The 27,817-nt window shown below is 41.8% G+C and overlaps 2 pseudogenes; both read left to right on the forward strand.

The window, feature by feature from the left end:
- The first annotated feature begins 1,446 nt into the window (after positions 1-1,446).
- LOC101685183 lies at positions 1,447-3,002 on the forward strand (annotated as a pseudogene).
- Positions 3,003-26,161: 23,159 nt separating this feature from the next.
- LOC101684898 lies at positions 26,162-27,817 on the forward strand (annotated as a pseudogene).

Below are 27,817 nucleotides of genomic sequence, written 5' to 3' on the forward strand. Positions count from 1 at the left end.
CTTTCTTCCAGATCTACCCTTGCCTCCTTTCCCTGCTTCTTCACACCTTACAGTTCTTTCTACAGTTCTTTCATCTCTTTATTCCACTCTCTTTGTGCTTATTATTTTTTTTCTAATCTTCCTTTTCCCCCTCTCCACCTTTCTATCTTCCCCACTTTGAGCTCCCTTTGCCATGCTCTTCATACCCTCCTACCTTAGCCTCCTCCTTTCTCCCTTCCTTCCAACCACCATAATTGTTCTCTGAAACTGCTGATATCTGGACTCAAAGTTGTTGTTGTTGTTGTTGTTTTTAAGATTTTATTTATTTATTTGAGAGAGAGAGCATGAGCAGTGAGGAGGAGCAGAGGGAGGGGGAGGAGGGGAGGGAGAGGGAGAAGCAGGCTCCCAGGCTGAGCAGGGGGCCCAGTGAGGCAGGGGAGTGGAGGTGGTGGATCCCAGGACCCCAGGATCATGACCTGTGCTAAAAGCAGACACTTAACCAACACAGCTACCCAAGTGACCCACCAAGTTTCTGAATACAGTAAACCTCTGTGGTTCATTATAACTGGGGGGGGGGGGGGAAGAGAAAAAGAAAAAAAGGTCATTTAACGCAATGGAAATTTTGAGGAAGAAAATTTTTATGAAGAAACTGGGTTTCAAAACATTCCAGGGCAAAGCAAGGGAAACCACTGTCAGGGGAAGGCAAGCTGTGAAAGTACTTTAACTGATAACATATTTATAATTAGTGTATCCATTGTCTGAATGCAAATGTTTCAGCTGAAGGCCTTCACTCTCAATCAGCATAACATTTCCCTTGTTTAATCTATTAATTTACTTAGCAACTCTTTTTCCATAGATGCACGTTAAACAAGGATTCTGACTAACAAGACTTTATGTCCCAGCAGATGGCCCATAGAAACAGCCTTGCTGGCCTCATCAAAACAAGTTTTGCACAACAAACACTTGCTGTGTTGAATGGCCTTGCAACAATCACACTCTATGTCAGAGTCATTCTCCATAAAGGAAAAAAATTTTAATTGGTAATATCTGCTGTGTGCATTTTAAGTAGGCAGAGCTGGTCTGCCATATAAAAATGAAAATAGTCCGTCCGCTAGGTCCCGCTCACTCCTTCTCTCATCCATCTCCCTTCTATCCCACTTGGGCCCCTTCTCCCATGAGCAAGTGGTCTATTTCCCTGCCTTCCATGGAAGTGCCTCTTTCTTCCAATGATCAGTCCCCATCCCCTGGAAAATTCATCCATTAATAAAGCTATTTAAAGGAAAACTATTGCATGTCAAGAATGCTTTTAATATTTTACCAATCAACCCCCCTGTCTGTAAAACTCAACTTTTAAAAAATGTCTGCTGAATTTTTAAAGTATTTTATATCCCGAGGTGCTCTCAAGGCTCCACCATGCCAGCAGTCACATATGTTCCAGGCAGCATTACCTTTCCAACAGTTTCCATTTTGGCACTGAAGACAGTTCTCAACAATGGCCCTCTGTTGTCTCCAGGACCCAGAAACAACCATCATTTCACTAGCTTGACCTGTGTGCTACAAACATAGTGCTGTATTTCTTCTCCCAGTAATTTGATGGGTTGACAGTATAGGTCCTATAGTTTCTTCACTAAATTGAGAGCAGAGGAGCTTTGGAAAGGCACTTTAACAGAGTCTGAAACAGAAGCAAGAAAAGGAAGAGGCAAAAGAACTAAGAAAAGAGAAAAAAGGATGTGAACTGGGGTCAGATCATTGGTGAAGGGAGTCATGGCTTCCTATAGCCTGGTTTGAATGTTCCTCCTAGACAGGGAGGATGTGCAGATCATTGTCCAAAGAAGCAAGGAAGAGCAGAAGATGGTAGAGGCTAATCTGGTCCAGCAGAGGAAGGAATGGGACCAGAAGAAGAGGAAGCTTAAATGGGAGCAGGATGGAGCAGAAACACATGGGGAGGTTTCAGTCTTGGCCCCCCTGATTCTGGTCTCAGTGGAGAAAAATATGCTGCTTTTGATACCAGGATACTTGAGGTAAGAAATGTTTTCAATATGACAGAAAAAGGGGTGCCTGGGTGACTCAGTGGGTTAAGCTCTGCCTTTGGCTTAGGTCAAGATCTCAGGGTCCTGGGATTGAACCCCACAGCGGGCTCTCTGCTCGGTGGGGAGCCTGCTCCCACCCACCTCTCTGCCTGCCTCTCTGCCTACTTGTGACAAATAAATAAAAAAATATATGGCAGCCGAAGAGGGAAGAAAGGAATCAGTCCATGTCCTGGTCGCTGTGGGGAACGGCAGAGGAGCTGCAGGTTTTTCCATTAGGAAAGCCCCTGATTGGATGGATGCTTTCAGAAAAGAGAAGAACAGAGCAGTTCACTGTTTGCATTATGCAGAACTATATGAAGACCATATGATATTCCACAATATTTCTTTAAGATTTTAAAGGACCCATATCAAGATGAAGAAACAACCCAGAGGCTATGGCCTCGGCTGTCATTGGGCCATCATCACCACCTGCCAACTCACTGGCATAAAAGACATGTATGCCAAGGTCTCTGGGTCCTCAACATGCTCAGCCTCACAAGGGCTCTCCCACCAGGAAACCCATCAACAGCTGGCTGATAAGAAGTCTCCATGTTGGGGCGCCTGGGTGGCTCAGTGGGTTAAAGCCTCTGGCTTTGGCTCAGGTCATGATCTCAGGGTCCTGGAATCAAGCCCCGCATCAGGCTCTCTGCTCAGCAGGGAGCCTGCTTCCTCCTTTCTCTCTGCCTGCCTCTCTGCCTACTTGTGATCTCTGTCTGTCAAAGAAAGAAAGAAACAAACAAACAAAGAAACAAAGAAAGAAGTCTCCATGTTGTAGAATTCCAGAAGGAATGGGGCCCTCCACCCATTATGGTGACCTCCCCCCAGGGAGCCTTAATAAAGGATCCAGAGCCAGAAGGTGCGGTTCTAGACATCAAAATGCACTAAGAAGGAGTGCAGGCCACACAGGGAGTGAAGCACTCAATGTGGTCCAGTGTAAAGAAAGCCACCACCTGAGCCTCCCTCTGGCATTATACAACTACAGTACCGTCCAGCACCCCAAGGAGACTCAACCCTTCATTAAGGGTCATTAAAAAGTGACCCTTTTAATGTCACTTTCTTTTTAAAGGAAAGAACAACCTTCTTTATTAACAAATAATAAATAACCATAGCTTTAAAAAAAAAAAAAGATTTTAGGGGCACCTGGATGGCTCAGTGGGTTAAAGCCTCTGCCTTCGGTTCAGGTCATGATCCCAGGGTCCTGGGATCGAGCCCCGCATTGTGCTCTCTGCTCCGCAGGGAGCCTGCTTCCTCCTCTCTCTCTCTCTCTCTCTGCCTGCCTCTCTGCCTGCTTGTGATCTCTGTCAAATAAATAAATAAAATTTAAAAAAAAAAGATTTTATATCCTCTTCTGTTCGAAGAAATATAGCTTTGAATTTGTTCAACATGAAGTCTCAAACAGTTTCATTTCTATGAAATCTACTCTTTACCCACAACCCAGCCTGGACCCCTTTCCAGAGATTGCATACTCATAGCTTCTGGTGAGAAGCTTTCTTTAGCACTGTTGGTTACTACATAACTCATAGACTCCCTTGGTCACTGTAGATTGGGCCAGGACCTTCCCCAAAATGAGCCAGTCAATTCTCTTTCCAGAGAAACTGGAAAGAAAATTGAGACATTCCAGTTATCTGGAAACTAAAGGCCTAAATGCATCTGTACACAATGAGTTCTGGCATGATGATGACATGCCCTCATGGCAAATAAGTTGACCATTTTTAGCTATTGGGTTCTTTCACTGAAGGCAGAGGCAATACTATTTTAGCCTCGGGACTGAGCTACACTTCTCACTTCTCACCACAGCTGGACAACAGAACACAGGAACAGAGCCAAACTAAGTCCTAAGATAAGAAATGCCCCTCCGGAAATATAATCTTACACTTGCTCATAGAAAGTCACATACACAGTATTTTTAGTCAACCCCTATATCTTGAACATCACACATTTCACTAATTCAAAGTCATTTCCAATGCCCTTTTTGCTGATTTTAAAACTGTCTAGAGCTAAGCTGAGGTAAATATGTTTGCAACTTGTAGGAGCTGTCTTTCGAATATGGATTTCTGGTTAAGCTCTTTCAAATGTTGACTAGTGTATGTTGTCAATTTCTTGGAAAGAGTGTCTGGCTGGGTACTTCGAAATTCAGTTACTGGCCCCTCAAGTAAGCATCAAATATGCATAGATGTATAAATACACATAATGCATACATACATGCATGTGTACATCTATATATATACAAACATATGTGTAGATATAGATATAGCTAGACATACACACATGCTATCTCCACTGACGTGTTTTTAAATAGATATAGACATCGTAACAGTTGTGTGTTAGCAGAGCCTAAGTACCCAGTCTGCAGAGAGGAAGATGAAACTGATGTCGACAGGAAGCAGAGGAATACCTGAGGACTCAGGGGAAGAATTCTTAAGACTGCTATCTTCATTTTCAGTAATTTCTCTCTCTCTGGTTCAATCCTTTGTGAGACCTACCTTTGGGCTTACACAAGATGTCCCTATGTCATCGTATCAAGTTTCCCCATTTCCATACATTAATTTGAGCATATTCTGTTACTACCAAACAATCCTAGACTAAGAAATTAATACTATTCTTACAGAATTAATATAACTATAGACAGAAAATTGATATATTAGCCTCCCAGCCTCATTATAGGTAAGGGTATGATTTCCACGAGGCCTATTAAAATACTAAAGTAGTTCAAGGACTGTATTTGCCATCTTCACAGACTCCGTCCCCCAGTTGAGGACCACTAAGCAGTGGTATGAATGTTCAAGTGAAGTTCTCTAATTTCTAAGCATATATGTATTTTAAAACAGGATACTTTTTAAACTGAACCAAATTTTGCTGAGTCCATGATATATTCAAAGCATTTTCTTAAATGCTAGAGGACATTTAACAGTAGAAGACATCTTCTTAACTGCAGGGCTAGGCTTCTAAGCATTCAAATGAAGCAAATGAAGAGATAGGAAAGCACACAGATGACTACAATAAAAGGTCAATAATGGTAGTACATGTCATGAAAAATATAAATTCTGATGGGGTCTGAAGGCAAAGGATAGTTTACTAAGCTCAGTAAGAGTTCACAAAGTTCTCAAAGTACTGGATAGATACTGAAAGACTGGTGTGGTCTGAATAGGCAGAGATGTAAGGAAGAGAAGGGAAGGCCTACCAGGCAGGAGAAACTGCATGAAGTACAGAGCCTGCAAGTCAGAGGATTTGTTCTAGAAACAGTAGGAGTGTGCTAGGAGTGTGCTTCTGCTGTAGTAGAAAATGCCTGAAGATACACTATGTGAGAAAGACTGGAAAGATACGTTTGGACAGATTGAAAGCCCTGAGCCACACACACGCTTTAAAAATTTGTTCTATTGTCCATGGGGAGGGGGGAAGAGAGAGGGAGTCAGAGCAGTAAAGTGGCATGATAAATTTTGTGTTTGAAAAAAGTACTTCTAGTGAGAGAATGTAGAAATCATGGAAGACAGGAGATAGAGCTGGGAAGCCGATTAAGAAGCTGTTTAAGTCCTCTAGGTGTGAGAGTTAATGAGATGCTGTTTTAGGGCAGTTGCCTTGAGAAAAGAAATGAAGGGATAAAACTGATAATCACTCTAAAGGTAAAGTTAACAGGATAATATGACAAATAATATAGGAGAGCTTGAAGGTCTACAAAAAATGACTTAATATAGGAAAGCTTGAAGGTCTACAAAAAATGACTTCAATCTTAACCGTGAGGATTTGGTTTGCTCTTCTTTAAAAGAGGAGTTGTGGGGCACGTGGGTGGTTCAGGCAGCTGAGCATCCAACTCTTGGTTTGGGCTCAGGTCATGGTCTCAGGGTTGTGGTACTGAGCCTGCCATTGGGCTCCATGCTCAGGAGGAAGCCTGCTTCTCTCCTTCTCCCTCTGCCCTCCCTACCCCCATACCCGCTTGCTTTCACTCTCTCTCTCTCTCTCTCTCAAAATAAATAAATAAATCTTAAAAATAAGTAAATAAATCATTAAATAAAATAAAAAGTTGTTTATTTCTCCACAACAGTTTGTGAGGATGAAAGGTATGATGCATGTAAAGTGAATACCTAATAAAAAGGGATTTATAAAGACCAGAAAGAAAAAAATTTTCTAAAAGCAAGGTAGAGGGTCATTTTTTTTATAGGAAGTAACTTAGAGCCACAGCCTTTGATCGCATGGAGAAGACTCTTCTAAGTAAGACCAACCGTAGGTCAGTGCCACACCAGGCATGAGTTCCACACAGATTTCAGTACATAGTTATAGAGCATTCAGAGACATGTCAAAGCCTAAAATTACTACTCACTATTAACATCAAATAGCAAAAGGTTTACTGGCAACAAAAAAAAAAAAAAGAAAGAAAGAAAGAAAGCCAACAATGAGAAGCAGGAAGTTAACTAAAAATGACATCAAAGTAGTTAACTTGGTAGATGAAGTACTAAGAAACAAGTCCACCTCAGCCATAAGAAGACTGAGCAATGGAGTGATGTTCAAACCAACCAATGGCGCAGTTCTAAAACTAACTCCATAATAGCTAGGGAGTAACATCTAATATGGCTGGTTTGTGACCAGCTCGGTGAAAATCTTGGCCAAGGGTGGAATTTTAGAGCTGCTCTTAACAAATTTCATGAGATAACTACACCCTAATGTCCACCTCAGTCATTTCATGAATGTAATACAGTGATGGCTCCCTTTTGTATCTAAAAGGTTATTGTTAATATACCATCTTTGGAGGAATCAAGAACCCCTATCATTCCTTTCTTATTCTGTGGCTTAGAAGTGGAAACCCAATGAATGGCCAAATGTCAAAATCTTCCGTTTGCACTGTATCATACTGCAACCAGAGCTGACCAAGGTATTAAGCAGATTTGCTGACCTAGGAATGCATCACTAGAAAACACAAGGAAAATGAAGGGAATAAACCTTCTGAAGTTCGTCCTTTATGCCAATTTATGTAATAGCTATAGCTATAGCAATCCCACTGATAAAATTGTATAATTAAAGTCTGAGCTTTGAAACATTGGCCAGGTGTAGACAGAAGCAGACAAAGGGAAATGGTCATTCAGACGAACTGGCATGTGACCAAAACTTGTGAAGGACACTGCAGAGGATCCAGGGGCAAACCAGAGAAGACTCCCAATAAGACCAGGACAAAGATGATTCCTGGAGCTGTCCCTAAATAACAGTTCTGCCAACTCCTTGTTCAGGAGAGATTAGAGTAAATATTTCCATATTTAAGTTAACTCTTTGATATGATGTATTTATAATGTGAGTTCTATCAATTTATTTAAAATTTCTGTTAAGAAACACCCCCTTCTATTCTAGTCCCAGTCAGATCTTGTCAAGATGGATATTTGAACCAGATGTATCCTAATGAACATTTATAGTTAAAATTCTGCGGTCAGAATTTTGGGTGGCTCAGTGGGTTAAATAAAGCCTCTGCCTTTGGCTCAGGTCATGATCCCAGGGTCCTGAGATCCAGCCCCACATCAGGCTCTCTGCTCAGCGGGGAGCCTGCTTCCTCCTCTCTCTCTCTCTGCCTGCCTCTCTACCTACTTGTGATCTCTGTCAAATAAGTAATAAAATCTTTAAAAAAAAAAAAATTCTGTGGTCCTGGGTAAGCAAATTCAGCAATTCCCACGTGAAATTCCTCTTATTGGTTCTAGCTAGTTTTGCAATGAGCTTCTTTGCCAAAAGCATTTTCTCTGCAAGATTTTCATGCGAACATTTTCTCTGCATAACTAATTGGCTGTAAGGCAATTCTGCCATTAAAAAATAAATAAATAACTGGTTGACAGATTGGTTTGACAGTTTGTTGGTTTGACAGTTTGGTTACGTTTCTCCAATAAAGCAATACTCTCATTTTTATATTATATTACTCTTACCACTCATAATATCTATACAGTGATGTAGTTTTGAACCCACATTTCACATAGAACTTTCGAACATCTATCAAAGGACATGATATGACAATACTCCAAGAACACACACCAGCATAAGAGGCTTTCACAATACAATTCAAAGTTCATTTACAAAGTATGTGTCCCAATATTTGGAAACTGATACCACTCTTAATGAAGGAAAAGGTTTTAGTTAAAAAAAAAAAAAAAGGAGAGGTGGCTGTTTCCTTTGGTGAAGTGTCCTCCTTCAGCTCAGGTCGTGATCCTAGAGTCTTGGGATTCAGCCCAGGCCAGGCTCCCTGCTCAGTGGGGAGTCTGATTCTCCCTCTCCCTCTGCCCTTCCCCCAACTCATGTAAGTGCTCTCTCTCACAAATAAACAAAATCTTTTGTAAAGAAAGTATAATATTATGGGGGCGCCTGGCTGGCTCAGTGGGTTAACGCCTCTGCCTTCGGCTTGGGTCATGATCCCAGGGTCCTGGGATAGAGCCCTACATCGGGCTCTCTGCTCAGCTGGGAGCCTGCTTCCTCCTCTCTCTCTGCCTGCCTCTCTGCCTACTTGTGATCTCTCTCTGTCAAATAAATAAATAAAATCTTTTTTTTTTAATATTTTATTATTTATTCGACAGAGAGAGATCACAAGTAAGTAGGCAGAGAGGCAGGCAGAGAGAGAGAGAGAGAGAGGAGGAAGCAGGCTCCCCGCCGAGCAGAGAGCCCGACGCGGGACTCGATCCCAGGACCCTGAGATCATGACCCGAGCCGAAGGCAGTGGCTTAACCCACTGAGCCACCCAGGCGCCCCATAAAATCTTTAAAAAAAAAAAAAAAAAGAAAGAAAGTATAATATTATGAACAAAAACCTTGAAGACAAGTGCTTTGGTACAGTCCACAAATTTAAATCAGTTATTTGCACAGTATTGCCATGAATCTACATATATTTTAAATGTATTCAATTTTCTATTTCTCAATAAAGACTTTTTAATTTTGTTAATCATTTTTCATGTCATTTAATAGTCTTTTTTAATGAATGCTGATGAAGTTCTAGAACATAGGTAAGGTTCGGTGGGGTGAGGTCCGGAGCCGATGACCAAGAAAGAATTCTTGAGACATCTTTGGTGCAAAATGGTGGTTTATGAAAGCACGGGGACAGGACCCCTGGGCAGGAAGAGCTGCTGCCCCGGGGATGTGAGGAGTGGTCTATTATATACTTGTAAGTGGGAAGGGGATTAGGAATGGCGTAAGTCTCTAAGGAATTTTGGAAGCAAGGTTTCTAGGAACTTGAAGGGCTAGCTATTGTCTGGGGAAAAGGTTATTCATTACCAGTAATAAAAACCTTCTCTTGAAACCCTTTAGATCAGTGGGTCATATGCTTGGGAATGATTGTCGACACTATCTTGGAGTTTTAGAGATAAAGTCTCCTAAGGGAATTGTTAAAGTAGACTTATAGGATCCTGGTTGGGGGTAGGGCATCGGTCAGGCTAGGATTGTCCTTTGCCCTTAGCAAAGCCTCAAGGTGAGGGTAGTTGAGTCCCTAGAGGATAATCACTCTGCATGTTTCAAGGGCTTGTCAGTAGGTAAGGAAATTTAATAATTTTTCTTCTGCCTCTGTTTCCCACATCAATGTCCCTCTTTTATTTTTCATGATTTTATCTTTTTACAGTAAAATTACCTTACAGCAATTAGTTATGCCATGAAAACACCAGCAACAAGGATGCTTATGGTGGAAACACCAGACACACTTCAGGTGTGCTACACTTCAAAAAAGGCACCTGGTACGTCCTTTGCATAGTATAGATGCCCAAGTTCTGCCTTACTCTCTTTATTAACTTTGAGACTCTTCCATAATTTTATTTTCCACTTCAGCCAGCCCTATAAAGTACTTCATTCACTCAACAAACATTTTTTGAGCTCCTCCAGAGGACTGTTACCACTTAAAAGGTTTAGTTCCCACCCTACCAACATGCAACTCTGCACAACTAGCCTCTAAAAGGCAAAATTACATATCCACTTTCCCTTTAAATCTAGCACCTGTATATTTTCTGCCAGTATGTTTGATTTTTCCTTCCTTGCTGCTCAGTGAATTGTGCTTCAAAAGAAAACCAATCAAAAGCAGTGGTAAAGAGAGTAGATTTCGTAGCCTCATTGCCAGGGTTTGTATCCCAGCTCTGGCATTTATTAGTTATGTGACCTTGGGTAAATTACTTCATATGTGGGTCTCTTGTTTTTTCATTTATGAGAAGGGGAGACTGATAGCTCCCACTGACCTCCTGGAGCTGTAATGAGCATTGAAGAAGTTGATTTAGGTAAGACATCTGGAAAAGAGAGTTCCCAGCATATTACACAAGCACTACCTAAAGTGTCAGCTATTATTATGTAAACTCCACTGTTAAAATCTTTTCACATATTCAGTGATTCCTAACTGCTCAATGCTGTTTGACTCTCCCCACCAAACTAAACCTGTGGGGGCTCAATCTCATCAGACCCAATCCTCACTTTAATAACAAATATTTGCAGTCCCATCATACCATGTTAAAATAAAATCCATAGATGTACATTATTTCAAAATAACTTATTTAAAGCCCCAACTATAGTAAGTAGGAGATGTAAAAATTATAATAAAATAACTCTGCTTCGGGGCACCTGGGTGGCTTGGTTGAGCGTTCAACTCTTGATTTCAAAGCAGGTCAGATCTCACAGTTGTGGGATCAGGCTCTGCAGTCAGCATGGAGTGGGCTTGAGATTCTCTCTCTCCCTCTGCTTCTATCCCCACCACCCCATCCAAGGTTGCATAAGCGTGCTCTCTCTCTAAAATAAATAAACTCCTTAAAAAATAAATAAAATAAAATAATACAGCTTCACAACGTAACTGCTTGGGCAGACTACAACAGCAACCTCACATTATGGTTTAGGAGGCACTGCCCTGAATGAGAAGACATAATGAAGAACTCATCACATACCTTTATTTAGAAGCAGCCTGGTGGAGGCAACAGCCAAAAAGCACACAGTGCAGTTATGTTGTGTTGGCAATTCAAAAACCATGAGTGGTAACACTACTAGTAGTTTTCTCAAATAGAAAGATCCAAACAAAATAGATTTCCGTGTTGCCTCAATTTACCCAGTAACTATAGAGGCTGCTTTTAGGCAAACAGGCTTGAGCAATGGAAAGGCCCACAGCGACCACCTGGCTGAACACAGACAGGCCTAGAAGGCCTCCCACATCAAAATATCCAGAGGCCTAACTGATCAATGGGCTACTTACAAGTAGGCAAGAGTTACAGAAAAAAGGATGATTCCGTAAATCACCATACCTCCTCATCTTCCCCCTTTAAAAACACCTTCCCACACCCACTGCCTCCTTAAATACAAGCTCTCCTTTGTTGTCCAGCCCTCCACTCCCCTGTTGTGTATTTAATAGACTTCCATCTCCTTTGTCCCACCTCAGGTGAATTCTTTTGCTTCCCACACCACTGGCTTCCACCTGATCATGGCCCCACATTGGGGGGCCCTAACTGATCGGACAGATACCCAATTGAGATACCACACTAACTGTATTTGTATTAAATTCAATGTATAGTAAAAAACATGGAAAAATGACTTTGCAGTTATAGGAAAAACAGAACTAAGATCCAGTCTCAGAGTATTATAAATAACTTTTGACTTACATGAATTTGAGGTAACATTCAAAAGCAGTGCAATACACGGGACAATTCTTCACTGTGAAGGAAGGTGCCACATATTGTAGGAAGTCTAACCTCTCAGCTCCTGCCTGCTGAGTCCATTAGCCTTCCTGACCCCCTCAACAATCTGACAACTAAAATAACCCAAAAGTTTAAAGAATAATCCTTGGGACAGTACTATTCTGCTAAGAACCACTGGTTTAATGAGTGATGGAGAGGGATAAAGAAGGAAGATATTTGTTGGGCTAGTTTCATTCCTAAGAAGAGACCTCAAGAGCACTATCCCAACAACTGAAAGAGGTCTAGTGGCAGAGCTACCCTCAGAGAGGAAGAGGAACTAAAATACTTCTTTTTATATGTCTCCATATTTAAAAATTAAATAAATATTTTTTAGATTTTTTTTTTTAAGATTTTATTTTATTTTATTTGACAGAGAGAGATCACAGGTAGGTAGAGAGGCTGGCAGAGAGAGAGAGAGGGAAGCAGGCTCCCTGCTGAGCAGAGAGCCCGATGTGGGACTGGATCCCAGGACCCTGAGATCATGACCTGAGCCGAAGGCAGTGGCTTAACCCACTGAGCCACCCAGGCGCCCCAATAAATATTTTTTTAAAACCTCCAACATGAAATACAATGAAGTAACAAATATAACAAAAATATTAAGAAAAAAGAAATAAAGGAAAATTCTCAAAATCAAATATGAATCAGCAAAAAGCCAGATTATGGAAAAACTAGAAATAGAAAAATGTCTTCACATGGTGAATTGCAAGGAAGGGAGAGAAAAGCATAAATGACAGATGTTGTAAATTAGAAAATGATGAGGGACCAGAAGGCAAGCTAAGGACAAAGCAGAAGCTGATACCCCGAAACCCACCCTCTCCATGGGATATATGTGACATTCCTCAGGCATTCCTGGCTGCCCTAAAGGAAAAACAAATAGTTTACTCGTAGAGACCACAATCCTGCAAGACTCAAGTCTCCCTCCGTTTACTTACAAAAGCCTTAGCAATAGCTTCCAGAATGGAATGTAAATAAAATTAATCGTCTTTATAACGGATTGTAAATCCAATTAAATGTCTCTATAACCTGCAGCCCACCAACAGATACTTGAAGTGGGCAGAATGTAACATTCCTCCAGGAAGTTCCCAACTATCTAAATGTTAGCGCCTTACTAGACAGGTAAACAACCTTAACTAGACAGTGGCAAGGCCTCTAGTATCCAGGAAGTCTTCTTGGGGAGGTGTTGAAAGGACTTTCATATTCAGCATATATTCAACGCCTCCGTTTTTCCTAACCTCTCCCAACCCCATAGTATATAATCAGCCACCCTTCACAACCCCCATGCAGCAGCTCTTTCTGCCCGTGGGTCCTGTCTCTGTGCTTTAGAAAACCACCACTTTGCACCAAAGACATCTCAAAAATTTTTTCTTGGTCCGTAGCTATGGACTCCACCCCACCGGAACTCACCTATATCCCAAAACCACATCAAAGAGATTCAAATGCATACCAACCAGTTGCAATTTTTTAATCTTATCACATAATTTAAAAATATAAACACTGCATGTTTGATGATATTATGGGATTACTGGGGTTTTGTTTTGTTTGGTTTGGTTTGGTGTGACACTGGGATTACTGTTAATTTTTAAATGAATCCTCATCTTCTAGAAATACAAACTTAGATATGTATAGATAAAAGAACAGAAGAGATTTTCTTCAGATGATGAGGGAACAGAAGGGTGGTTGAGAACAAAGCAGAAGCTGACACCCGGCAACTGGGTGGGACATATGTGACATTCTTTAGGCATCTCCCAACTATCTTTATGCTTATACCTTGCTGAGAAAGGAAGGTATCCTATCCTGTAGGCCTTTAGCATCTGAAAGTTCTATTGAAACCTCCCTTTTTTTCTTACCTCCCCCAACACCAGGTAGACAACCTGCCACCCTTCACAACCCCAGGGCAGCAACTCTTTCTGCCCATGAGTCCTGTCCCCATGCTTTAATAAACAACCATTTTGTTCAAAGATGTCTCAAGAATTCTTTCTTGGTTGTGGGCTCCAGACTCCACCCCACTGAAACTCACCTATATTCTAAAACTTCATCAAAAATAATACAAGCCTGGGGCAAGGAGAGGAGGACATAGCTGAAATACTAGCCATGAAATTCTATTATTGGATATTACATAATTTAAAATATAAAATTGTAAAGATGTGGTTATAGAGAAAGAAAAACTACGAAGGATCAGAATCTGGTAACATTCTAATTACTGCTATACAGCAGCAGAAGAAAAAAAAACTTAAAAAAATATAGAAAGAAAAAAATCACCCATAATTTCGTCAGAGTCCGCTTTATTGTGAAGGATTCTGCAATAAAACTTTTGTTCTTTTCATCCACTGTCTCTTCTGCTTTATACAGTTTGAATTCTTTGTATTTTTTTGTACAAGCCTCACTAGCGTTTCAAGGTCAGGAAAGAGAAAAGGTTGTGTTCTATTCCATGGAGAGGGGAAAAGCACCCCCCCATCCCACCCCCAGGGAGAACGTAGCCCACTGGATGTATTGTGCACTTGTGACAGTCCTGTGCCACCCAGCAGTAAACCCCACTATCACCACCACCACCCCCACACCCCCAGTCAGGCGATCTGGACGTGTCCCTTGACAGCCGCCGCAAAAACCTGGGGGACCAGACGTAAAACCGGGGTAGCCGACGTGTGTAAAGGCCCTCCGCCCGGGAGATTCTGGCACTCTGCAGCACAGCAGAGGGAGGGCAGGAAGGAAGATGGAACCCGAGCGGAAACAAAAGAAGATGGCATCGGCCTGCGGGAACCAAGCATGGAGGCCGGCGTGAAGCCGGCACCTGCCCCTCCCCATTCCAGAGAGCACCCCAGCAGGCCCCCAGTTATGTGTCAAAGCGGATGCCCGGTGCTCTGGACACGCCACGACAAGCCTCGGCGGCACGCGGCCAGCACCTCAACACCCGCACCCGCCATCGGCCTCTGCGCAGGGCCCACGGGCAGGTGAGTCTGACTGAGCACACAGACCCTTTAAGGGCCGTTTCTCAGTTCCTTATCGCTTGTGGGTCTGTTGGCGCAGCCACTCCACTGGTTTTTAAAGCTAGCTGTTTGGGGGGGGGGGGGGGGGGAGGCTGTCTCCCAGGTGAAGGTCCTAAAAGTGGAGATGTGTGATGTAGGGTTCGCACTCCGCTCCTCAGAGAGAAGCTCCGGGTTTTGCATTCCCAGCCCCGTGGCGGGAAGGCTGGTGCGGGCTTTAAAGCGACGTCACGTCCTGGCTTCTCCTACCTGCTTTGTCCTGGCCGACTCTCGCCGGTGCATAGCAGCTGCCCAGCCGGGGTTTAGGGTTTTTGTGTTTTTGTTTTTGTTTTTTTTTTGTTTTGTTTTTTCCTGAGGAAGTTGTTCCGTACGTAGCTGTAGCTTCGGCTGTCAGTGGAAGGAGATCGGTTCACGATGCTCTCACACCGCCATCTTGAAGCCGGGCTCCCGTAGGCTTCTACTCCCAGAAGCCCGTGCCCTCAAAGATTTCACAGCCGCCGTTCCTTAAAAATGCTGTCCTCGGGGCGCCTGGGTGGCTCAGTGGGTTAAGCCGCTGCCTTCGGCTGGGGTCGTGATCTCAGGGTCCTGGGATCGAGTCCCGCATCGGGCTCTCAGCTCAGCGGGGAGCCTGCTTCCCTCCCTCTCCCTCTGCCTGCCTCTCTGTCTACTTGTGATTTCTGTCAAATAAATAAATAAAATCTTTAAAAAAAAAAAAATGCTGTCCTCACGCCTACCCAAAATCTTCCTGGCCCCTCCCAAGGAACAGCCACCCCCAGCCATTGTGTGGAAAGGGTTTCTATTCTCAGTTTTCGGAGGCTAGACTGCTAGGGGGGAAAGGAATCACTGTTCTCGCTGTGGAAGGCGTCCCGTGAAAGAATATTCTATTGTCCGTGGTTTATTTTTTCAGTACATGAACATAGGAATTATAGTGAGAGTGTATGTTAGTTTTAATCTCTAACTGAATGTTAACTTTTATTTAATGGGCCTTATTCAAGCTCACTCCATGGGTGGGTGGCTAGTAATTGAGTGCTGCTAATAAGAAGCCCGTGTTCTAGGGGCGCCTGGGTGGCTCAGTCCTTAACCCACTGCCTTCCGCTCAAGTCAAGATCACGGGATTCCTTGATTGAGCCTCACCTCGGGCTCCTTGCTCAGTGAGGAGTCTGTTTCTTCTTCCTCCGCCTCTCCCCCTGGCTCATGCTCTCGCCCTCTCTCTCTCTCTATCAAATTAATACATAAAATCTTTAAGAAAAAAAAAGAAGAAGAAGCCCATATTCCAGAGGCAGCTACCACAAGTGTTTTTAACTCTTCCTATCAGCACGAGAGGGTTTGTTAATTAGCATATGATATATTAGAAATGTCTTTCCGGTGGCGCCTGGGGGGCTCAGTAGGTTAAGCCTCTGCCTTAGGCTCAGGTCATGGTCTCAGCGTCCTGGGATGGAGCCCCACATGGGCTCTCTGCTCAGCAGGGAGCCTGCTTCCCCTCCCGCGCCCCCTGCCTGCCTCTCTGCCTACTTGTGATCTCTCTCTGTCAAATAAATAAATAAAGTCTTTAAAACATATATATATTTAAAGAAAGAAAGAAAGAAAAAGAAAAGAAAGAAAAATGTCTTTCCAGGGGTGCCTAGGTGGCTCAGTGGGTTAAGCAACCCACTCTTGATTTCAGCTCAGGTCAAATAAGCTTCTTTAAATAGAGCCCCAGGTGGGGAGGGTAGGTGTCTTTCGATATGGAAGTGGGAGATCTGTAGCCCTCAACTACAGCAAAGTAATAGTGGCTGTCATATCTACCAATAGAAACATATCCATTGATTGTGCACAGCCAACTTGGCTTAGATCACTTTGTAACAGATGTGTCCGTGACAATTCCAATTAGACATAAAATGCGTTTTCTTATTCGAAGGTCAAGTATCTCAAGTATTTGAGCATACATATGGTTACATTCTTTAGTGTTGTGAGCAGAACCCACTTCTGTGCGTATCGGGCATCTGCAAACTGCTGCTCAGGGTCAAACATGGCCTGCCACCTGTTGTTGTACAACCTGTGAACTAAAAATGGTTTTTAAAATTTTAAATGGATGGAAAAATTAAAAGAAAAATAATATTATGTAACATGAAAATCATATGACATTTCTATTGCAGTATGCCTAAAGAATATTTTTTGGAACACAGCCATGCCCACATGTTTAGGTACTATCTATGGCTGCTTTTCCTTTACCACATGAGTAGTTAGGACAGGGTCACTATGACACCCCAGGTCTAAATTACTTACTGTCTGGCCCTTCAGAGAAAAAGTTCCTTGACCTCTGGTGTTTTTAGGCTGTAAGAAAAAAATCACACAATATTATGAGGAACTGATTTCCAGGTTCCAAATAGCTAATTGAAGAATTATCAAAGTACAAGCCATCTCTAAACTGGGAACAGGTTTTAAGAGGGTTCAGTTCATCCAGTTTTAAAGTAAGATAAATATTTGGTTATCACTCATGCATAAAAGTTAATAGTATTCATCAACGCTTGTGTTGGTGCTAGAGCACAACTTCTGACCAAATATTATAAACAAGTGATCAATATGTCTTGCCAGTATTCTTTATACAGGCAAAAAATGCCTCAAATAAACTTATCACAGCCGCACTGCCTTAATCTGAAATCTACTCCTATCAATTCCTCCCTCCATTTTAATCCTACAGATACATAAAAATGTTTTCATTCAGCATATGTATGTATTTCATGGTTTTTAATAGGCCTACAAAGTTCATATGCATTAAGAGGAAAGTTATAGCGGTGTTGGCCTGACAGCAATGAGTTAAGGAAAAGTTTCTGATCAAGTTTTTGGGACAAGAACAGCTAATTAAAGTGTACATACAGCTGCCTCTTATCTAATTATTCCAGAGTGATTTGTCAACAAATAGGCCAAGAACTGCCATGAGCAGTTATTTCAAAATAGAAGAGGCAGATACATTTTAATATACTAAGCTATAGATTTCTCTGGATTCTGTGTGTCTTCTATTTAACCTCAATAAGAGTCTCTTCAAGCTAGAGACAAACAACCTGTCAAAACTGTAGCTAAGGAAGAAGGTTCCAGCTCATTAGAACTCTACTCATCATCATCTTAAGAAGCTCCCAGAAAAATGAAAACCTAAGTAGGGCAATTGAGGCCTATGCGAAATAAATCCAGACAGGCAGATTTTTCTAATCCACCATTCCTAATCTTCATCAGCAAAAGCTACACTGAACATTTTTGACCCACTTAAAAAAAAATTGTATCCACACATGAAAACTTTCCTTGATTTTCAAGATTCAGTAATCAATTTTAAATCAAAGATAAATTCTCAACCAAGAGGAAATTCAGCCCATTGATATTAGCATATGGAAAAAATGTCTGGATAAACCCAGACAGAAAAAGTTCAAGGTTGTTTGCTGGTGTGAGGGAACTTGATCAAAGCTTTTCTTTAGCTTTTCTGGAGTATAGCAAAGGGCTATCCTACATGCTTACTAAAAGTGGAATGTTGAATGTGTCAGTGAATAATATAGATTCCAGTAGGTGTGTAGCAGGAACAGTGCTGTGAGTTCAAAACTATCAGTGGATCATCCATCCATTCTTTCCTGGCGAGATGGGGAGACCATGGAACCCTGGTCCTCCATAGCAGGAACCATGGAATCTGCAGCAGTCCACCGAGCTCTACTCCTGTCACTCAGAATGGACATCTGCAGACCATCCTGCCTTCACTTGAAACCCATGAAAGAGGTGTCTCAGTAACCTTCACCAGTTCTGCTACAAGCCACACTACATGGAGACGGTGTACTGATCTGCATTTTCAGAACCACATACTCCCTGCCTCTCAAGTTCTGTCCAGAACTCTGCCCTCTTTTTGCCTGATATTTCTATTGGTTTCCTGTGATTAAAAAAAAAACAAAACAAAACAGAGTATGTGTGGTTAAGAGTGTGTATCTCTGGGATCTAGAAGGCTGTGTTCAAACTCTGGCCCCTAGCTTACTAACTATGAATAGCTAGTAGATAATGCTATTTACTAAGGTATTCTTTTTTAAATTAATGTAATGCCTTATCTGTAATATAAAGAAATAGAAGAAAGGTAATTTGAGATAAAACAATGTATGTGTTAATATGTAAATGCCCAGATATGATTAATGTAGAAGATATAATAAATTGCCCCGATTCTTGCACATATACACAGACTCACCATTAATGCAGCAGCTGTTAACAACCATTAGCCATGTACTGTAGGCAGGGACATAATGCCCAAAATAGTAAAGACTCTAGATAAGATTCCAAATAAAACAAAGTACAATTTTCTGATCTCCTCTTAATTTGCATGAGAGATACACTCTTGGAAATGTCAGTATCTTAGAAATATTTAAATTCAAATTACTTTCTGTTTAAATGCAAAAACAAAACGAGGGTCTACAAGATTTATAAGGTTGTAAAAGCTGAAATGGCCACAGGACATTAGAGACACTTCTGTGAGACCTGAGTGAAGTCAGGTCTTTACTAAGTGGGACAGTCTATCTTGCAGGAAGTCTACCATCCCTAGCCCTGTCACAAGTCACTATAGCTGCAAAAACAACTCTGCAAATCTCCACAATGCCCCCAGGGGAGCAATAACACCCCCATTGAGGTATACTCTATTAAATAACACAAGAAACACAGCACAATCTCTAACACTCAGTTAATGCTCAAGTTATAACTATTTTTGCTAACTCTTTTTACTTCCATGCAGTGTCTCTGCCATGCTCAACAGCTTGCCTCTACAGCATATTCTCACACCGTACTGGGTACAAGCAAAACAGACACTGTTCTACAGGGACTTGTGCCCTAGATTAGAGCAGGACATGAATGTCAGTGTACACCCTGGACTACATGCCTTAAAATGCTGTTATTTCTCCCCCTACTAATAAGAAGGAAACAATTAGCAAATTCTCTACCACCACTAACCAAATGATAGAAGAATTAAAAAGGTATAAAACTCAGGATAATCACAGCCCAGAGGGACTCCTGGTGAGTCTTGTTCCTAGCTTTAAAAATCCTAATAGGGAACTGATCATGGGGAATCATATTGCAGGAAGGTCAAGGAGTGCATACATAGATTTGAATTGGGGTTTTAAGGGCTGTAGAATACTAGTTTGTCCTTTGTCTTCTCATGTATTAAGCAAGTATCAAATAAAGCAAATAAATGAGGTGACCTAAGATAGAGAGCTAGTATGATGTATCTCTAGGGATTTGGGAGGCCTGTTTTAGGCAGGAAAGTGGCTCCTGGGGCAGAGAAGTACTTGACAGAAGCAGAAGCCAACCAGGGCATCTGAGCTGCTGAGGCCAAGCACTTAATGTTGCTCAAATTTAAATGGGACTTTGGTAATATTCTATCTACCTATCTATTCTCATTCCTGAGTAACCTCATGGTGTTGCAGGATTTCTCTGACTTTAGTGCCTGTGGTTCTTGGCCACATGGCTTCAAAGAATGAAGAGGTAGACCAGACGAAGCATGGTGGGCAGCAAAGCAAAGTACATTGAGTAATAGCACAAAGCTCCTGGGGGGGTGGGGGGCACAGGAGGGTAACCTCCCGGAGTTTCTAAGTTTAGGGACTTTTATGAGTTCTTTTGCAGAACTATTTTAAGCAGTAAGGGTATGCTGAGTTGTGCCAGTCCGGGCTTTGGTCACCTATCTGTCTACCTGCTGATGGTCTTTTTTGCTGACATCTGGGAGCTTATGTCTTAACTGCTCCTTGCCCATGATAGGGACAAATGCCTTGTGGTTAATTGTCTTATTTTAGGACATTTTGCAGAAGTCATTTCTGCAAAGGCTGCAAAACAGAATGCTAGTGTGGTCCTGTCGAAGCTGCAAAACATGACTTTAGTGCTGTTTTATTTTAGCTGCCCTGACTCCTTATTTTCTTATGGGGCACCCTGGCCCTGACTACCTAACTGTCCAACTAACTCCTAACAATGGCTTAAAGATAAACACCTAAATCTCCCACCTGACCTGTCCTCAAAACCTAATACTTTCTAGCTGTGTATACAACAATACAGCTTGGTTTTCTAATGGGAATCTCAAAATTAACATATTCACCATGTGCCTCAAAAGGTGATACCCTGAGAAATAGAATAAAGTTTGTTGAATGAATGAACAACTTAGACAGTGATAGTTAGAGAAGCAGATGGTATAGCCCAGGTGTGGTCAAGGAATCTTGGAAGAAAAGAGACAGAGACTTCTAAACCTGCGGAAATCAGGAGCAACTGATACTGCTGAGGGAGGCCTGTCTCCAGGGTGCGACACCTGGGTAGAGTCCAGGGACCTGTGGGGCTAACTAAAGCTGAGATCTCTGAAACGGTTCAGTCTGAGTAAAAAATAAAAGAATAAAGAATAAATATAAATATGCATTCTATAAAGAATGCATCCAGAAAATAGGATCATGAGCATATAGATATGCCCTGTGGTATAGAACCCTGGGGCCAGGTTGTCCATTCATTCTGTGTTAAAGCAGAACCAGTACTGCTTTGTGGAGGAACCTTTACTTTTCCATCCCTAGAGGCAGCTTGCTAATCACACGTGTATCCCTGGTAGGGGCTTTGATATCATAACCTTATTTCCAGCTCAGCCAATGGTTAATGTGCATGGATTATGCTTGTCTAATAACACAAAATACCTGCTTGTCCAGGTGTATATATGTCAAGGAGTATAACTTCAGATTTTCCTCTGGCCAGTATCTATTATAGGATCAATTGCTAAAATGACATATGCAGAGCGTTGCCTGAAGGATTTGCCATTCAGTCTTCTTGCTAGCCCCTCTGCTAAGCTGAAGAACCAGACTGTGTTGTTGTTTCATTTCACAGCAATATTTTACTTGACTGCCCTTGGTCTTTATGTCTTTAGCATATATTGAAGAACATTTTTAGGAAGAGCATGATGGCATACCTCATTTTATTAGCAGGACAAATACTACTAATGAAGATTGTTTTGTAATAACTCATGGGAGAAGTCTCTCCAGGCTTACTACAAGAATATTCAGGCCTCTCCTAATGCATTATCCTATTTATCTCATGCACAACAAGAATCAGGTAATTGATTAATTTTTCTTTGAAGTGGCTGTCAGAACATTTAGAAATGAGTCTGTAGCCATATTACATGAAATTTGGATAATAATTTTATTGCAGGTTTATTTTCTTTTACCATGATTTTCTCTCTAATCTCTATAATTTATTTTTTTAAGATTTTTTTTATTTAGTTATTTGACAGAGAGAGAGAGATCACAAGTAGGGAGAGAGGCAGGCAGAGAGAGAGGGGAAGCAGACTCCCCGCTGAGCAGAGAGCCCAATGTGGGGCTTGATCCCAGGACCCTGGGATCATGACCTGGGCCGAAGTTTAGAGGCTTTAACCCACTGAGCCACCCAGGTGCCCCTATAATTTATTTTTATAAATAGTAAATTTAAGGGGCACCTGGGTGACTCAGTTGGTTAAGTGTCCAGCTACTGATTTCAGGTCATGATCTCAGGGTCATGGGATCAGGGTTTCATGATCTTGACATAAAATCCCAAAATTCACATGCAGGCCAGAAAGGTAAAAATATCTATGAATATTTTAAAGAAGGTACTGGGGGAGATGCTGTACTGAAGAATTAGTTCTTATGAAGTTATAGCAGATCTTGTGCTCTTGATGCAGAAATAAACAAGTAAACCAATGAAACAATGTAGGGATCCAGAAAAGAATATAAAATAGAGGTGGCATTACAAAGCAGTGCAGAAATGATGGTCTGTTCATTCAAGATGTTAAGACAAATGCACAAAAGATAAATAGGCGATTCTAAAGATGGAAACACCAATGGCTAATAAAAAATATGAAAAGATGCTCTATTTTACTAGATGTCAGGGAAATGCAAATTAAAATCATAGTGAAATAACAATTCAAACTAGCCAGTTTGACAAAATTAAAAAGGCTGACAAGTCAAGTGTTGTCATGAATATGGAGAAATAGGAACCTCTAGTTTACTGTTGGTGGGGATTAAAATTCATCAGTACAGACTAAAGTATAGCTCTCAGCTATAGATATATATTTGTGTAGTAATATATAAAGACATGTACAGGCATGCTGAACACCAACTTCTGGTTAAATGGTTACCATTGGGGATGGGAGAGAATGCATTGGTGAAGGGCTTCAGTTATATCTGTAATAGTTCTCTTAAAAAGGTAAAGCAAATAAAACCATTAAAAGTTTTATTGGACAGTAGCTGTGTGTGTTCATAGGTGTGTATTATATTATTCCTTAATTTTTCTCTGTGTTTGAATTATTTCATAACTTAAAAAGAATGAAAAGTAAAGAAGTAAAAACAGTTAAGACAATTTGAGTCGTTTTACTGTATAGGGACAGAGAAATAGAGGGATTCCTTAAAAGGATCAAGATAAGTTTTGTTTGTTTTTGTCTACGATAGAAGATGCTAGAGCTTTTTGTATACCAGTGTGAGTAATCTAACAGAAAGGGAGAAATTGATTCAAAAGAGAATGGGTAAAACACAGAAATGAGGTCCCTACGCAGGAAAGCAAGACCGGATGCTAAGCTTAAGTGGAAAGGCTCACCTTTCACAAGTGAAGCTATACTCCTTTCCTTGTCATAAAGAAGAAAGGCAAAAAGGGCAGATACAGGCAGGTTGGAGGATTTGATGATGGAAGACAAAAGGAACAGACTGTCTATCTGATTGTATCTGTATTCTCAGTAAAACTGGAGAGCATACAGGTAGAGGCTGGGGACAAGGTCATCAGGGGAGACATACTAAGAAGGTGAAGAACAGGTTTTCTAAAAGTTGAAAAGGGAATTTATAGAGGAGATTCAAAGAAATAAATGTCTGACCAACCTAAGCCAATTTGGTTAAACACAAATAGGTTAATTTTAGTAGATAGCAGTGGACACCAGGAGTTGAGAGTGGTGAGTTTACTACTTCTATACTATCTTATTACCAGGTTTTAGTAAAAGAATCAGAAGAAAGTTGTTCATACATATAGACCATAATTGAATTAACTTTATCAATAAGCAGACCTTTGGAATACATGGGTGGCTCAGTTGCTTGGGCATCTCCCTTTGGCTCAGGTCATGATCCCAAAGTCCTGTCATCAAGCCCTGAGTCATGCTCCCTGCTCAGCAAAGAGTCTGCTTCTGCCTCTGCCCCTGGCTCATACTTTCTCCCCCTTCCCCTCTCTTTGTCAAAGAAAAAATAAAATATTTTTTAAAATAATAATAAGTGAACTTCAAATAGGTCATATAGCCTATTCTGTAAGCCTAGTGAAATCTCTTTGGGACAAATGTGAGACCATTCTAAAGGCAGAATTCAGTTAGCCTAGTGGTCATTAGCAGTCAACCAGAAAGTTCCAAGGTAATGATTGCACACTGGACTACTGAGCGTCAAGCTCCCAACTTATTTCTAACAGTGAAGGGTGACTTACTAGACTCATGGCAAGGTAGGGAGTATTTCTAGAATATTTTAGGCAATTCACAGATTTCAGCTATCACTAATCTCACTAATGAAGCCTATTTCCAACATCTATTATTTAATTAACAAGCCACTAATTTCACCAATGAATATCCATCTCTATCCTTCATTATGGTAATATTTTAAAATTTGATGTTAACTGAAATTAGATTTTTGAAGATTATAATAGCTGTCTCTGGACTATAGCCTCTTTTATTAAATATTGGTTATCCCCTCCCTCCTCCTAGAGTATGCATTACAACCAGGCAATTGGTCATACCAATAGTATAGCTCAGACCCACACAGGCAAACACACACACACATGCACACATGTGTGCCTCTGTCAAAATATTTTAAAGATGCAGACATTATCTTACCTTAAATAAGATGCAGACATTGTTGAGTTCTCATTTGAGATTTGAAATTACAAGCTTCACTCAATATTTTTATATTTTTATTTTATTTTTTTAAGACTTATAGTCTTTATTTTGTAACTGAGTAGTAATATTCATATTTTGCTACAGAACTAACAATGTATTTAATCATAAGGTATTATCTCATATTCAACCACTGTTGCAAATGGTGTAGGATCCTAGTTTGTAATCTGCAACTGGACTAAAATCATTGATTAGCCATGAGACATTAAGAACTAACTTAGCCTCGGGGCACCTGGGTGGTTCAGTCAGTTAAGCATCTGCCTTCAGCTCAGTTCATGATCCCAGGGTCCAGGGTTTGATGGAGCCCCCCAGCAGGCTCCTTGCTTAGCAGGGAGTCTGCTTCTCCCTCTCCCTCTGCCCTTTCCCATCCCATTCCCCCTTCCCCACTAATGCTCCCACTCTCTCTCTCTCAATAAGTAAATAAAATCTTAAAAAAACAAGAACTTAAGAACTTCCTTAGCCTGTAGGCCTGCCTAAGTTTCAGTTTCCTCATATGCAAAAATAATCCCTACCTAATGTGGATAATATGTGAATAAATTAAACAAAGTCATCGATTTTATTTTAGTGTGGTTAGAATATATTGGCTAACATCTTTTGAAAGGTGCTTAAGTGATAACTCCATTTCATTATGTCTGTGTACACAGTATCATTTTTAAATGGCAAGCTCCTCCAGGGTAAATGTCTGTGTTTCGTGCTCTAAAACTCTTTTGAGTCCTACAAAAGTGAGGCAATTTTGGAAACTTCCTTTAAGGATGAACACTTATTAGACAAAAAGAGCATCTGCTTGTGGGATTCTTGTACTAGTCTCCCTCTGTCTCTCTCTCTCCCGCTCTGTCTCTATATTTCTCCACTCCGTGAACTCTGCTACAGATTCGCATCTTACTCATGCCTCCTGCTCTGCCAAAAAACAATCCTTTAGAAAAAGAAAAAAAAAATGTACTTTGGCCCAGCTAGCTTGTCAAACTCATTCCCTCTCATCTTTCACTGCTACACTATATAAAGAGAAGTCTCACTCACTGTCTCTTTTCTACTACCCAATTACTCTGTAATGCACTGCAAGCCAACTCCCTTCTCCACTAACTACTGAAAATGCTCTCCCAAAGGTCATGGATTCCTCCCTATTATAGATCCAACAGTGTTTCCTCAGCACCCCTCTTCTTCATTCTTTTTGCAGCCCTTGACCCCGCTGACTATTCACTTTTTCTTGCTGTGTGTCTCAGTACTCAGGCAGTGAGCACTGGAGAAATTCAGACCTCAAAGGTCTTTCAATTCTGTCATTTAAACTGAGCTTAGTATCTGTAAAATTGAAGTCCCTGATGGTCTCTGTGCTCTTACATTGTGCAAAATTTATCATGACCTTATGTAGAAGGGAATATGTATAACTTAATGATACCAAACTTACCTTGTTGATTCTCTTAGTAGATGTGGCTAATAATTATTTTTAAAATTCTGTGTTTTAAAATGCACACAGGTTCCTTTCTAGAGAGGCAGTCAAGGGGGCCCGATGAAGCTGGAGGGTGGCATTGCTATTTCCCGGTGGCCACAGGTAGGGGACGTTACATAAATGCCCAAAATACCTCTCATGAGCATGAGGTCAGGCAAAGGCACCTGCTACAACTGCTCTGGGAAGCCTACAAAGCCATCCACCCCAGATCTCACCATAGGGACCAGGATGGAAAAGACTTTGGGGCCCTCCTTTTCAGCTGTCACTACCATTGTAAAAGCCAATAGGACCAACATTCACAAAGAGTACCATGGCGTGCCCCCCCCCCCACTCCTCCAGCACCCTTACCTGCCTCCCTCAGGTTGAGGAAGACAGCAGGTCCCTAGCACCCTGCACTCTGCATCCAAGCTATACTGTGCCATCTCTGGCAGCTGCCTACACTCAGAGTCCAGCCTGTCTCTGCACTCTGCATTCTTGCTGCCAGAGTATGAAGAGTAGCTGGAGCCACTGGTGTTTGCTGAGCAGCCGTCAGTGAAGCTCTGTTGCCAGCTCTGCTACAGTGTGTTCAGGGACCCTGTGATCAGCACGTGGAGGCACATGTTTTATCAAAGATGGATCTTAAAGTCAAAGAAGTGTCCCACAAACACCAAGTTGATGGTGGTAATGAACAAAATTGCAGTGGAGTGTAGATCTGGGAGCTCTTCCTTCACTGCAGGCATGGCTGTCGACTGGTGGCTGGCAGGAAGCCCATCAGCTTTGAGGTAGATGCCAGTGGGGACCCCTTCACCATCAAGCACAGTGCCTGGGAAGACCCTAAGGGCTGCTGTGACTGCAGGCCTGTATGGTGTTCCAACAACCCTAGTGGCCATCCCCCCCTCAAGATGAACCTGAAGGACCCCTTAAGGATTACAAGCACATCGAGTATCCCCACTCTTTCAGGTGCCTGTTCATGGGAAACCAGGTTATGTATGAGTTGAGAAAACCTGAAGGAGTTCCTCCAGCAAAAGGCTGACAGCTTCCACAAAATACACATAGTGCTGACCCAGAAGAACCAGGGGACTGTTTTCAGCACTTCGTGCTTGGGCAAGATCTCAGAGAAGATTGACCAGCTGGAGAAGAGCCTAAGCTCAAGTTTGATATTCTGGACTAAAATCAGGGAGCTCAGAGAAGACCCTATGGAGCTCTGGAGGGTGCTCGCTTCGGCAGCACATATACTAAAATTGGAGCTCTGGAGGGACGTATCCATGTTGAATGACAAGCTGTTCTACATCAATCCACGGCTGAACACAGGCATCCAAGGATCCTATGACTCTCAGCAGACCTTCAAGTGCAAAGGAAACCGCATGGGCCAAAGTGGCCCTGTCTGGTGTCTCTGCATCTATTCCATGGGTGACATGTGGGATATTGGTACCACCTGCAAGTGCCAGGAGATGCTGGAGGGTTGTGCTGATTGCTCTGCCTTCAGGGGCACAAGCTTGACAGTAGCACAGAAGACCATACAGCATATGGGATATCCAGAACCTGCATAGGGTAAACGTGACCCAGGCCCAGACAATTGGTATACACACTGGTCTCCTCATACAGCATGCTCTTCAGCAGCTCTTGAGGACATCCAGGTCTGGGACATGGGCACTAAGTTGCGTTAGGTTTTATAGGCGAGATAAACACGACACCAGGGGAGATAGGCGCAAGGCAAGATTTATTAACAGCAGTCTCCAGCGAAGTTTCAGGGCTCAGGAGAAGGGGAGCCAAGGAAGTCACACCGGGAGGAGGTGGGCACCCTCTGGCGAGGTTCCTTGA

This window comes from Mustela putorius, unplaced genomic scaffold (assembly GCF_011764305.1).
Source record: "Mustela putorius furo isolate JIRA1106 unplaced genomic scaffold, ASM1176430v1.1 tig00003863_pilon_pilon_pilon, whole genome shotgun sequence".
NCBI lineage: Eukaryota > Metazoa > Chordata > Mammalia > Carnivora > Mustelidae > Mustela > Mustela putorius.